The sequence below is a fragment of the Lepisosteus platostomus genome, chromosome 4 (genome assembly GCF_059453375.1).
Source record: "Lepisosteus platostomus isolate fLepPlt1 chromosome 4, fLepPlt1.hap1, whole genome shotgun sequence".
NCBI lineage: Eukaryota > Metazoa > Chordata > Actinopteri > Semionotiformes > Lepisosteidae > Lepisosteus > Lepisosteus platostomus.
This window is the reverse complement of record NC_142614.1, coordinates 50,549,952-50,562,931: the sequence shown is the minus strand read 5'-3', so window position 1 is coordinate 50,562,931 and position 12,980 is coordinate 50,549,952. Positions and strand designations below refer to the sequence as shown.

At 35.4% G+C, this 12,980-nt stretch overlaps 1 protein-coding gene across 1 annotated transcript in view; it reads right to left on the bottom strand.

The window, feature by feature from the left end:
* The window catches only part of ghra (growth hormone receptor a), an 80,652-nt gene extending 67,900 nt beyond the window's left edge, over positions 1–12,752 (bottom strand). Inside the window, exon 1 of the mRNA XM_088629779.1 lies at positions 12,159–12,752. The gene's annotated coding sequence lies outside the window, so the exon portion shown is untranslated. The remainder of the gene's footprint in view (positions 1–12,158) is intronic.
* Between the last annotated feature and the right edge of the window lie 228 nt (positions 12,753–12,980).

The following is a 12,980-nucleotide window of genomic DNA, read 5'->3' as shown; positions in this document are numbered from 1 at the left end:
TAAAGACAAATACTGTATATAATTGTCTCCATATTGTTATTTAAATTGAATTTTATAACTTTTTAAAACCTTTTCAAAACTGTATTTTTAAAACTGTCACGATGACAGAGGCATCATATTTCTTTCTTAACATTTCCATTCTAATGGAGAACTTCTTTTTTTTTCCTTTTGTCTTTCCTTTATAAGAGGTATCCATGTACAAAGACTGACATTCAACTGGATGAAAAGATGCAAAGGGGAAAAGGGGTTCTTGATTCTGACTTTTACCTTGGCAAGCAGGAATTGGCCATCAGGGGGCATGATAAATTAAGGCACACATTCCTCTAAAAAACATAATTATGTGGAATAATATTCTAATTTCCAGCTATGACAGTGTGTGAAGTAATCAGGTGTCCACAGCCACACTAGTCTCAGGTACATCTAACAAGACTATAATCATTGTGCCAGATGCCACCCAAGCAGAAATTTAGGAAAATCATATCTGTAGAAATATAGCTTAATGAAGCAACAAATTTCAAAATAATAGTCAGTTTTCTTGTGTTTTCAGGTATGTGACTGATAATGGTACCAAAGATCAGTTTCTACATGCTATGAATGTTACAGATAAATATATGGATATCTCAGAACTTTGATTATCTCATCAATTTGACTGTTCTTAACAGGTTACTGTAGCTGCAAAATGCTCAGCTTAGTGGTGTGGCATCTCAGCTTAGTGGTGTGCAAGCTTGTGTGAAATGATCTAGTCCACTAACAGTTCTCGTCTGGTGTTATCTCATGTACTTCATCTAGCGCTGTCACAAAGCCATTGAAAAAACAGATAATGCAAAATGTTGCTAGCAATCTTGGAGGATAGGCAATATCTTTCCCAAAACCCCCAAAGTGGACACAGTGGACACACAGGTGGAACCCACACTCTGGAATTTCTCATCTCAGCTGGTTTGCATAGATAAAGAAAAAAAGGAGCTTAAAGAGCTTTTTCACCACATGCAAAAAGTGTATTTATTATACAACTAAACAGTTCAGAGTTAGATTTTGAGCTAAAGACATTAATTACAGTTTCCACATTCACGGACGTGCTCTTTCAAACATCAGCAGGACCTTGCCAAAAAAGCGCTTCAGAGAAAGAAATTTGGCTAAATATATATGAGGAAACTGTCACTGCCATAGCCAAAACCAATCTCCCATCAGACAATCTAAATGGCACTAAAGGTGTGATAGAGCTTGTCATTTGAAATCACAGATAACATTTTAAATCAGTTAGTCATAATATTCAAAGGTAACAGGAGGATAACTCATTGCTCAAGCCAAGAAGTTCACTGCTTACAAGAATAAGTTTCCAGAAACTGCTTTTTCAAACCCACAACAAACATGTGGGAGCATTTTGTTGAAATGCAACCTAAAGCTATGCCCATTGCCATGTATTTGATGACAGGTTTCCAATGAAAACTTCACAGTGATCTGCTCCAGTTTCTTCCGACCAATGGACTCACAAAAAGCAAGCCAGAACTAGAAGCCCTGGCCTTAAAACCCATTTCTGTGGTTTCAGGACAGAGATCATCCTTCCTCATTCAGATCACATGTTTTACCGGGAACACTCCAGTGGACAAAATCGGTTAGCACCTTGGCTACTACATCAATTCTGCTGCTCAAGTTTAGTGATGTGATCCACCACATTGGGGAGAAAGAGAGCAGAACCGGACAGAGTTCTGAATTAAAAGAACAGCTGTTTTCGGAAGAATCCAAAAATCTGCAGCAGTCCGTGCCAACAACAAAAAAAAAGATGGCGATCAAGTAATTTTCCTATGGAGAAGAAAGCATGCAACCTTATGATTTTACAGTCAAAACATGTTTTGAGAAAATGTATTACCTCACATCTTAAAACATCAAGTATGGCTTAAAACGAACGGGTCAAGCTGACCAAATCTGAAAGATATATTGTTAGGATACGCTATACACCACTAAATTCTTATGTCATTTATAATTCAACACTGTACAATGAAATTAAGAATTTGTGCACAAAAGAAGAAAGTGTTTTCATTGGAGACTTCAACTTTCCCAGCATAGACCAGCAAACCTACAGGAGTATCAGCAACAGAAACCAAAATGATGGAGAATTTTAAGTAATTGCACTGGAATGCAACCTTGAAATTGGAGTTGGCCACCACAGCTTGTCTTCTCCCGTTATATGCTGACCTTGAAATGCCGGGAAAAAGTCTTTTGAAATTCCTATATGGAAGCAAGGTGGTCACTGCAATGAATTTCTGTGAACACTTTTTAAATTTAATGACTGCTTTCTTTACCTAGATTTTGGAGCTGAAAGGGCCATTAGGGAACTACAGTCATAATATGTTGTGCATTTAAATGTATATTGAAACTGTACAGATTGAGTCCAAATCAAAAGTTTATCATTTCTGGAAAGCAGATTGTAAGACGTAGGTAGATTTAGTCAAGACTCTTGAATGAACTACAAATCCCAGAAGGCAATGGAGAATGACCCGTGATTCTCAGTCATCTGACCAGCTGATGAAAGGCAATTGGTAGTTTGACATTTAAAACCAGGAAGCTGACACTTTCAAGGGACTCTTGAATAAGAGAGAAGGGAAGAAAGCAACAAAAGTTCTGGCCTCAGAAAGGGAGTTGGTAAGCAGCTTAGCTGACCAGTACAATGGGACTGAAGTCATCTAGTTAGAGATGGGTTAGGTTTCTGTTTGTTGAAAAAATGTGAATAAAGTCTGATCCTACCAGAAACAGGGATCTATCACACAGTCTTTGCAGGAAAGAGACAGAGCTTAAGAGAAGCAGAATGAGAAAGGATAGATGTTGAATCAGTGGAGAATGGATGGCAGTGGTCTAATGAGCTGATGAGATGAGGGGCTTGATGCACAGAACACATTTAGCAAACAGATAGCAAATCAAATGGCCCAACTAGTATTTAAAGTGGTAGATGGTAAATCAAATGGTAATACTAGTATTAGAATTTTACGGTTCAACAAATTATGAAACCTATAAGGGAATAGAAAAGGCGTCATAAAATGATTAAAATAACAGGACAGTTAAAGAAAAGCAGTACAATGAATTGCAAGTACAGACTAAAAAGGATATTAGGCTGGCCAAGAGAGAGACAGAAAGGAATACAGCAAAGGAGGCCAAAACAAATAATAAAAGGTTTTTCAGTACTACAATAGGGAAAAAAACAATGGCAAATAAATTAATTAAGTTTGCAAGACAATGATGGAAATAAAAAATGAAATAGTGAGAATGGAAATGTATGTGAGACAATGATGGAAAACTTGAAGATGATAAAAGGAAAATGGCAGATGTACACGTATTTCTCTCAGGTATTCACTAAAGATGTCAACAACATGCCTCAGGCAGCATAAGAAAGTTCTTTATTAAACAGTATTAGCACAGGAGAAGCAGAATTGTTTCAGTTACTAGAAGGATTCACAATCTCCAGATCCCAATTGTATTTTACCAGTCATACAGTAGTCAAGGATAGGATTATGCAGAACCCATTGCTGGTATTCAGATCCCACTGAAGCAACTCTTCCAACAGTAGCTCAATACAGGGATAGAACTGGAGAACTGTTCATTTCGTGCCCATCCATAAGCAGGGTGAAAAAAACGACTCAAGTAATAAAGACCAATATGTTCAAGTAGGTAGTTGTGTTAGCATGCGTAGTCTGTAACATGCTTATTCAGCATGGAACAAACTAAAGGTTTATTTAGTTTATTTTATTTTAGCTGAAAGGTTTATGCTGAAAGGAAAAGAGACACCTGAAGAACGTGTTTCAAGTTTCGGCTGTGGAACCTTCTTCTCACCTGAAGAAAGCTCCACAGCTGAAATGTTGTGTTTCTTTTCTTTTTCTTTCAGCATGGAATAAACCTTTACCTGTTCCTACCTACTGTATATAGACTAATATGTCTAACATCTGTAACATGAAAGGTTATAGAAACAATTATTAGAACTAAACTAGAGGATCAGCTACATGAAATTACATCTTAGGAAATAGTCAATATGGATTTAGAAAAAGGAGTTCTTGCCAAATCAACTTATTAAGAGTTCTTTAAATGAACAACAACAGTAATGGACGCATATGATATGATGTATTCAGATTTTCAGAATGTTTTTACGGTTCCCTATAAAAGCTTATTTCTAAAAGTAGTTAGGTAGTTGGTATTCAAGGAGATGTGTGCATCTGGACTGAGAACTGGTTAATAAATAGAAAACAGAGAGTGAGTTAAATTGGAGTGTTGCAAATAGTGGAGTGCAACAAGGACAACACTAGGGCCACTGCTGTGATTTAAATCAATGAGATAGATTCTGGTTACATTAGTAAACTGGTCTGTTTTGCAAATGCAGCAAATGAAATTCAAGACTGAACAAAAACCTAGCAGATGATATTTAATGGTTTTGCATGCAGGTAGCATCTTGCTGTTTGTTTTTTTTTACATGTAAAAAAATGTTACATTTGCAGAACTAAATTCCTCACACACCAGTGCGCAGCAAACTAACTTAAATGCCCTTAGCTATTTACACAGAGAACTAAGCCTGATCAAAGAACTGAAAGGCAGGTTCATCTTGTTTTGGAACTGAAGAGATTCTGGCATGAAAGCTCTTTTGCTCCTTCTAAAGACCCCCAGTGGGGGGATGTTCCCCAAGGTTACCGGGGAAAACAGCACTTCCTTCCCCAGCAACGGTCCTCACTCCTCAGGATCCGAGAGGGGCTGTACCAGCCTTGGACCAAACACTCAATCTTTGAGTCTCCCCCTACCAAAGGAGGGGAATCAGCGACCACTAGGCATTTAACATACACTGCTCTTCGAGGCTGAATTAGCTACAGTATTTTTTTTAACCTGCAAAATGTCATTAGTAATACTACTCTTGTTGTTGATTTTATTGTAGACTTACATACTGCAAGGCTTCTATTGCTTGATATATCCTGGATAAAAGTGTCTGCTTAATGTCTGCTAGTTTTATTGCAAATGTTAACTACACAATAAATCAACGCATTAAATTATCCCTGGTCTGAATGTGTTCTTGTTTGGGTCAGTGAGTGCCCTGCGATGGACTGGCGTCCCATCCAGGATATATCCCACCTTCCACCCAATGCGTCTAGGGATAAGCCTCCAGGCCACTGTGACCCTGCATTGGATAAGCAGTTATTGAGAGTGATGGTAAAATTAAGCCATGTTTATACTAAATAATTAAATCAAAGATAAGTGATATATTACATTAAAAGCTATTTTAGTATTTAATGCATTGTGTTTGGGGTGTGTGGTAAATAGGAACTGAGCTAGTTTTATTGGCTCTACTGCCTGAATTCTTTTTGCCATAGCACACCACTGTATTCTAAACCCATCTGTGCTTTGAGGATGCTGTTTGCTTTTATTAATGTATTTATCTGATTGATGCAGAGTATGAGATTCACAACGCATTTTCATAAAGCTCGTAGAATTCTCAGGTTGACAAAAAATGTCCTTTCCTTTACAATGTGGAGTTTTTCACATTGTTATATAGAAATTGATTTTATTTTTATAGCACCATGAAACTGCAAATTCCAGAACATAACAGCCCTATAATTCAGCAACTCAGCAATACTGCCAGTTATTTTCTAATGAAAATTGACATTATATAATGACAAAGTTTACTAGTTTAATTTTTTTATTGTTTTTACCATATTTTTTAGAAAAATCCATTTTAGGCTCCGTATTATGATCACAAGGTCTGTTAAACACAGAAGTACAATTACATTAATTAAGGGAACAGATTACTGCCTGTCTCATCAGTACTGATGAATCTGCCCAATCATAGATTTTTGTGTGCACTGGCTGCTCTAATGGTAATCAAAGAATGGTTTATTCAGAAGACTGTGTGCAGTAATTAAAGCATAGACTTGGCCAGTACCAATGCTACTAGTATTTTTGGGTTTTGGGCTTGCGTTAGATGTACCCCTGCCTCAGAAGAACTCCTGGATGCTTGTTGGCTCAAACAGCCACCTGAATGCGGCCTCTCCACATTCAGACCAAAGCTTAAAAGCAGGAGATAAGGAGCCACTGAGGAGAAGGAACTATATTCAAAAGAGCATAAAGGATTGAAGTAATGTAAGTACTGTAATTGTTTCCATTGAATTACTGTCCAATAACTACTAAAGCTGATACAATCTACCTTGCCTGTAGCGTACAAGGACATAAGAAGCTTGAAAAACAAAAGGAACCATCTTGCTCCCTTGGTAGTTAAGTAACTAGTGAATCTTAAATGAAATGTGTCAATATGATGTGAGATGTGAATGGATTACCTTTCTTGATCATTATTTTGCTTGATTCTCAGTGACAGGCTGAAGGTCTAAAAGGTAAATAGCTCCAGTCCTTGTACATTAATTTCATTACTTAAGCGATAAGAGAATGAACTGACTGCCGTCTTTAATTACTGTACACAAAGATATTGAAAACAATAATGATAAGTTTGTCTAGTGAAAACATGCAAACTGAAAGGGAATTTCCCATGTCAGAAGGTGAAATTATCCCCTTCCTATACAGTATGCTAAAGCTCCTGAGATTCTTTGGGATGAAAGGTGCTATACAAATACAATTTAGCGTAATTATTCATATAAACAATCATTAGGATCTACACGATTTTATTGTACTGTACACATCTGGTGGTAAAAAGGCTCTGATCCTAGCAACATATTGTGTGTGGAACCAGTTGCATCTTCTTGGCAGATAAATAAAAATCAATTAGACATCAATGTATATAGGCACATCACAAATGGTACAGCTGTTACATTCAATGAATGTTGACTAAAGAGAGATGCATGTATTATTACACTCTTTACACTTTTTAGTACAAAATAACACTACTGTAAATGTAAACAAGTACAAAATTCTTTAATCCAGTGTTTGGATTTAGGCCTTCCTCCGTCGCTAAAAAAGGCTAAAAAGCAAACAGCATAATTACCAATCAAAGGCACTACTGGAACCTAGAACTCTAATTGCATAGTTAGAAATGGACTAATTAAAGCTTTGTTATATAATCAGTCACTTGGATTTGGAATTGAATCTTGAAACATGTTCGTTGCCTGTGATGAATTTATCTTAAAGCTACAGGCCCAACTTTTAAAATGACGGTATTGCACAGTCCAGGAATATACTGACAAAATATAAAAAACAATACCTATATTTTTAATTTACTGCTTAGTTATAGCATGTACAAAACATAAACTCTAAAATTATCTTTTAGTTTTATAGCATACTCTCTTTTCAATATTTACAGCACAAAGCCTTTTGCAATTTGTCTTTCCATTTAATCTTTTTAAGCCTCATATATCCAAGACCACCCTCTCTGCTTGTTTACTATAACTTAGCTTTTCATTGTTATAACAAGCACTGACCACGTCTACAGTTTGCTCATATGTGTGGAAACTCATCCATAAAATTGAGATCACTCATACAATACAATGTACTAAATAACGTGAGCTTTTATAGTTTCATTTTAACCACAGCTGCTTTAAAGTTCCATGGCATTAATCCCTTTATGTCAGTTAAACTGCAGAGTAATCTCAATTTTCCCCACTTTACACTGCACCTAATAAACAAAACATATCATTGTGTGCAAATGTAAACTACTTAAGTGTGAAACACGCTCTCCAGCTCAGATTCTGAAATCTAATGCATCATTTAGACATAATAGACCATGATAACTCATCAGGCATATTTATACCTACAATTACAGTAATTCTCTCTTGATGTACAGTAGGGCAACCTGAAACTATCTCCCTTGATTTAACTGCACCTTCAAAATTAATTCACCTATAATTAATCTCAGAAGATGTGAGGTATCACATGTTAGTGTGAATTTAACTACACAAAAGATAATATATAAGAAATTCCATGAGCACCTTTGGTTTCCGTTTTCCACAAATTGGTAAGAGGACTTCCTGTAGACTTGTGCAATTACAGAGGTATTCGATGCATTTGATGTGGTGAATGTTTTAACTTTAATTCTCAATATTAGTCTTTATTAGTGACACTAATAAAATGAGCAAATTAAAATCAAATTGAGTGAAAATTCCAAGATTTCACTCTGTTTTTAAAATATATTAAATAAGTTTCATTACTTCGGTAACCATCCACTATTTAATACTAAGGAGGGGAAAGAATAGTCAATTGTTTCCAGTTGTTTTTTTAAAAAAGAAAATCTGTTAATAATCTCTACATTTTTATTCAGAATAAAATATATTTGTAAATAATTTAAATTTTTTGTGCATTACTCAAAAATTTCCAAAAATACTAACTAAATAATGGCATTTACAATGTATGGCACATTACATATTGTTCAGGTGCCCAACACAAAGACATGCTGCAGCCCTTGTTATGTACCGTCTGGATATGTCTACTTATTTTACCTGAAGAGCCATACACAAATCTATTTCACCTAGGTACTTTATCGAGTAGACCCAAATATGAATTAGTTTATTTTACACCTATAAAAAAGTAAAACTCTTAAATGTGTCTTTCAGTAAGAAGTGCGATTGTGTTGGGGAAAAAATTCTAACTTTACCTATACTGTTAGCTGACAATTCTTGCACAATTAGTCATTAAAAACGGCAGAATATCCAGACAATATGGTATTTATGTTGCAGACATTCCAAATGTGGTTTATTAATTAGTCAGTTTTTCAAAATTTATTTTTATGCCAGTGAAAATTAAGGATTAGAGTGAAATGTTTCAGCATCTGGCCTCGTACTTTTACATGAGCCAAAGCCTTCAGCATTTTTTTCAACCATCTGGTTGTTGTTTTGAGCTGAATTCATTGCCAGTTTGGCACAATGACTCCTGAGGTCTCAACATACAGACATGTCAAGGACATTAAACATTTGGACAGCCTTATGGTACAAATTCCTAACCAAGAATACACGTTACTTTCTGGAACAAATTAGTGAAGCTTTCTGTTGTAAATATTATTCTAACATATATAGAATTTACGTAATTCTTAGTGTTCTTTCTGTGCTTCACCGTAGCAAGTATTTAAAAGATGGCGCACAATAAAGTGGCCAATTTTGAACTATTTTAAGGCAAGTACTAGTTCTAGTGAAAACGTCACCTATCCTCAATTTTGTTATTTTGCCTGAGGATGTGCTATCTACACATGCTGTAGCCTAAATAAGAAAAATCAGACGGAACGCAGTGTCTTATCAGTCTGCCCATTTGCAGAGCTGTGGCAAACAGCAACGTCTAAAACAACAAAGAAGACTGATCCTGTGCTCTTGGGGCCAAAGCTACTTCTGCATTTCAGTTCAACCTAGTGTTAAATAACTTAATTGATATAATCAGAAAAATCCATCAGACAAAAGCATTTCCACTTCTGGTATTAATCAGATGATAATGAGAAATACATATAAGGCCTGCAGGACTATAGTCCTGATTTGATCCCCACTGCAGTCACAGAGCATTCAGTGAGTACGACTTCTTATCCTCGTGCTTCTTCAAAAGCTGACATCCAGGACAAACAAAATAAAATACAGAAAAAAAAAATACAGCTAAAGTGGATCCACTACAGTTATGATATTAACTTAAAATAAGTTTGTTCTGCAGAACGGACAATAAACTCCTTCAAATAAAACTTTACAAAGCAGTTACTGTACCACGAGTGGCTAAAAGTCATATCAGAATTACAGTATCCCAGTTTCTGCAAGAATTTTAGAACAAAAAAGTATTTCTGATGTTTGACACTTCTTTACGCATTTCCTCCTATCTTTAGAAGTAACAAAGTGCCAAAAAATGATAAAATAATTTGAAACCACAAAATGTGCCACACATGATATGACTTTGTCACACTTGTTTGAGCAGAAAACCACAATACCTTTCTGATATCACTAAGGTATGCAATTCTGACATATCTATTTACTGCACACAGCACACTCAGCAAACAGAACTACTCCACTGAAAACAGCAGCTGTTCGGGTGTCATTCAGCTCAATAATGTCCACTTAAAAGCTGTAAAATGAACAACAGGATAGCCAGAGCTTGGATTCAAAAGGAGGAACTTCACTTTAAAAAAATCACTTTTCTGCTGCACTATATCAACCATGATTCTCACGCAATAAAATACTAGCATTGTCATTCATGCGTAGTAGAAAGTTAAAAACTATGATAAACGTAACAGACTACTGTATTAAGCATTTATTAATATTGTAACATCAACCATTCCTTATCTTCGGCCTGAGTCTCGCACTGGAATGTGTAAGTATTTTAAATTAATTTGCTTTCAGAGTAAGGGCACATTATGACAGCATATTCGTATGTGTTCAGTTTTCACCACTACTTAATTCTGCATCAGATAGTACATCTGCATTAAATTGGTACGTGTACATTAAACAAACTGCACAAAAATATGTTTTTCTTGGTGTACTGTTAAAATGATTAATCTGTTCTTGTAATTACTGTACTACTAAAAACAACACAAGTGAACAAAACACAAATGTGATCTGCTTACACATTTTTTGTATACTGGTGAACTCTTGGATTTATAACTTTTTGCAGTTTATAATAGCTAACAAGACTTCAGTAGCCATACTGTATATATTAAGCTGTATATTTTAATACTGTCGATTGATTTACTGTACTTGACCAAGTGCAAACTTTAAAGTAAAACTGTACAAAACGTGCCAGATGAGAATACAAAGGAAATAGGTGGTCTGATCTCACCAATACATTTTTATATGGCACCCATGAAATGTATCCTTCAGTTAAATGATTGTTTTTGTTTCTACTGATGCAATTAACAATTCCCTATCTCAAAGTAGTTGTGATTTTCTAAACCACACCAAAGTCCACTCTCCAACATTACAGGTATAAGTGAACAGTCAAACATTCCAGATAGTATTCTTCAAAGTTATTTACTGAGAGTATTGCACTCAGATGAGAGAGCTTTTAAACATGCTTTTAAAAATGCCTTTATAAATTATGGGATTGAAGTCATTCCTTTTAATGTATACTGTTAATACAACATAACAGCATAATTAATCCGTTTCCACTGGAGCAAAAATCAGCCACTTTCAGAATCAAGTACAATATAGATAAGAGAATACAGCTTCATGTCATTAACTGCACTCCGTTGTCCAATGCTTATTTTGAATGTGCTTCGATTGCTTCAGTAATTATTAATAAAGGTGCATTTTCAAAATGAAGTACACATGAATTCACATGTGTATATGGCTGAACAATTTCAGGTGACTAGGACGATTGTTTTTATATAAATCAACAGTAAAAACAGTTAGAATACAGAACATATGAGCACTGAGTTTCTAAGAAGCATAGATTACATTTCCATAGATTATATTTCCTCAAGTTTTTTTTTTAATTAAGTGATTATTCAACGTTATATTTTTAACTATAACTATTGTATTAAATGTAACAATTTGGACAATTTGATAGGATTAGTTCAACTCATTTTCCTTTGCTGTTTTATTTCAATAATAATAACAAAACACACAAGACAAAATACAATTACATTTTCAGTTCACCTATACCTGTTGTATAGCATACACCGCATCGTTTTGTTTTAGGTCAGCGATCCATAGTTATCCGATTAATCAATTCGTGTTAACATAACTGTCTATCCGTAATCGTATGCATACAGAATATATTTATAACTAATACATATACAGAAAGATATAGCATTTCCAGTACTGTACTGAATATTTCTAAACAACAGCTGGTAAGTAAGAAAACATCTGCACTATTGAAAACTGCTTTAAAACCTTAAAGCAGACCAAAGGCTACAATTGTATTACTCCTGATGCATCTGAAACTTCAAATACACAAATAAAAAGGATTATACAAGCCAAAATACCAAATAAATTCATATGATTCATTTTATATACCTATTATTTATAATCATTCAGAGAATAAATTACTTAATTTCAATTTTAAAGAAGACAATACTGTGTGTGTAGAACTGTACTGTAGAAAACATTTCCAGTAACGGACTTGACTTGCGTAGACCACCAGAAAACAAAAAAAGAAAATACTCGCGTTGGGAAAAAAAGCTGCCTCCGAGGGTCAACAATTACAAGTAAATTACGAATAATAATAACATGCTGAAAACACTGCAGACAAAACGCATGCATACGTACATTTAGTGAATGGGCTCTTACCTTAACAGAAAGTTGTCGAGTGTAATATCTATATCAAATTCACGAAAAATGTTAGTAATAGGACATAAGCCCTGACTGTATAATATTCCACTAGAAGCCCTTTAAGAGCCGATAATGTTCGTAACAGGGATTACTTCGTACCAACCATCTCTTACTGAAAGAGATTTCATTACCAACTAGTAATTGAGATTCGTAACTAAGAGCTGCACTTCTCCAAACTTGCAACCTCAGTGTGTTTCAGCAAGCTTTGTGAGCCAAAACTAAAAAATAAAAAGCATTCCTCTGTGCTGGCCGTGCGCTGCTCAGAATTGCGAGGCGCCCTCTGCAGACAGACATTTCGCCAAACCTCTCTGAAAATCTGAGACTGCAGATGAGACGAGATGTTGGTGGTTTAATGTGGCTTCTTCGATAGAGCATGTAAAATAAAATGCAGGCAGCATTTTACAGAGAATCACCTAAGGCTTACATAAATCTGCAATTATGAAGGAGAATTAAAAGGTAAAAGTATGAATTAGTTTATAATTTTATATTGGTGTATATCTGAGCCTGAAACTCTAGATTCACTTCAGACCCTTTCCAGCTGCTGTCTCTCCGAGACTGGTGCTCTCCCACACACACCCACCCTGGCCTTGCTCTGGCCGTCTGTTACTGAGCAAACAAACCTTGCTGTAGTCCAGTCTCCATTTTCGTCAGTGTCGGATTTACAACGTACACCAACATTTCCAGATGCTGGGCACACTTCGAAAGTTTCATTAATTTTCGAAAGTTTCATTAATTAATCCAATCCAGTTTGTTTTCGTTCATTTACAAGACTTCGAAGGC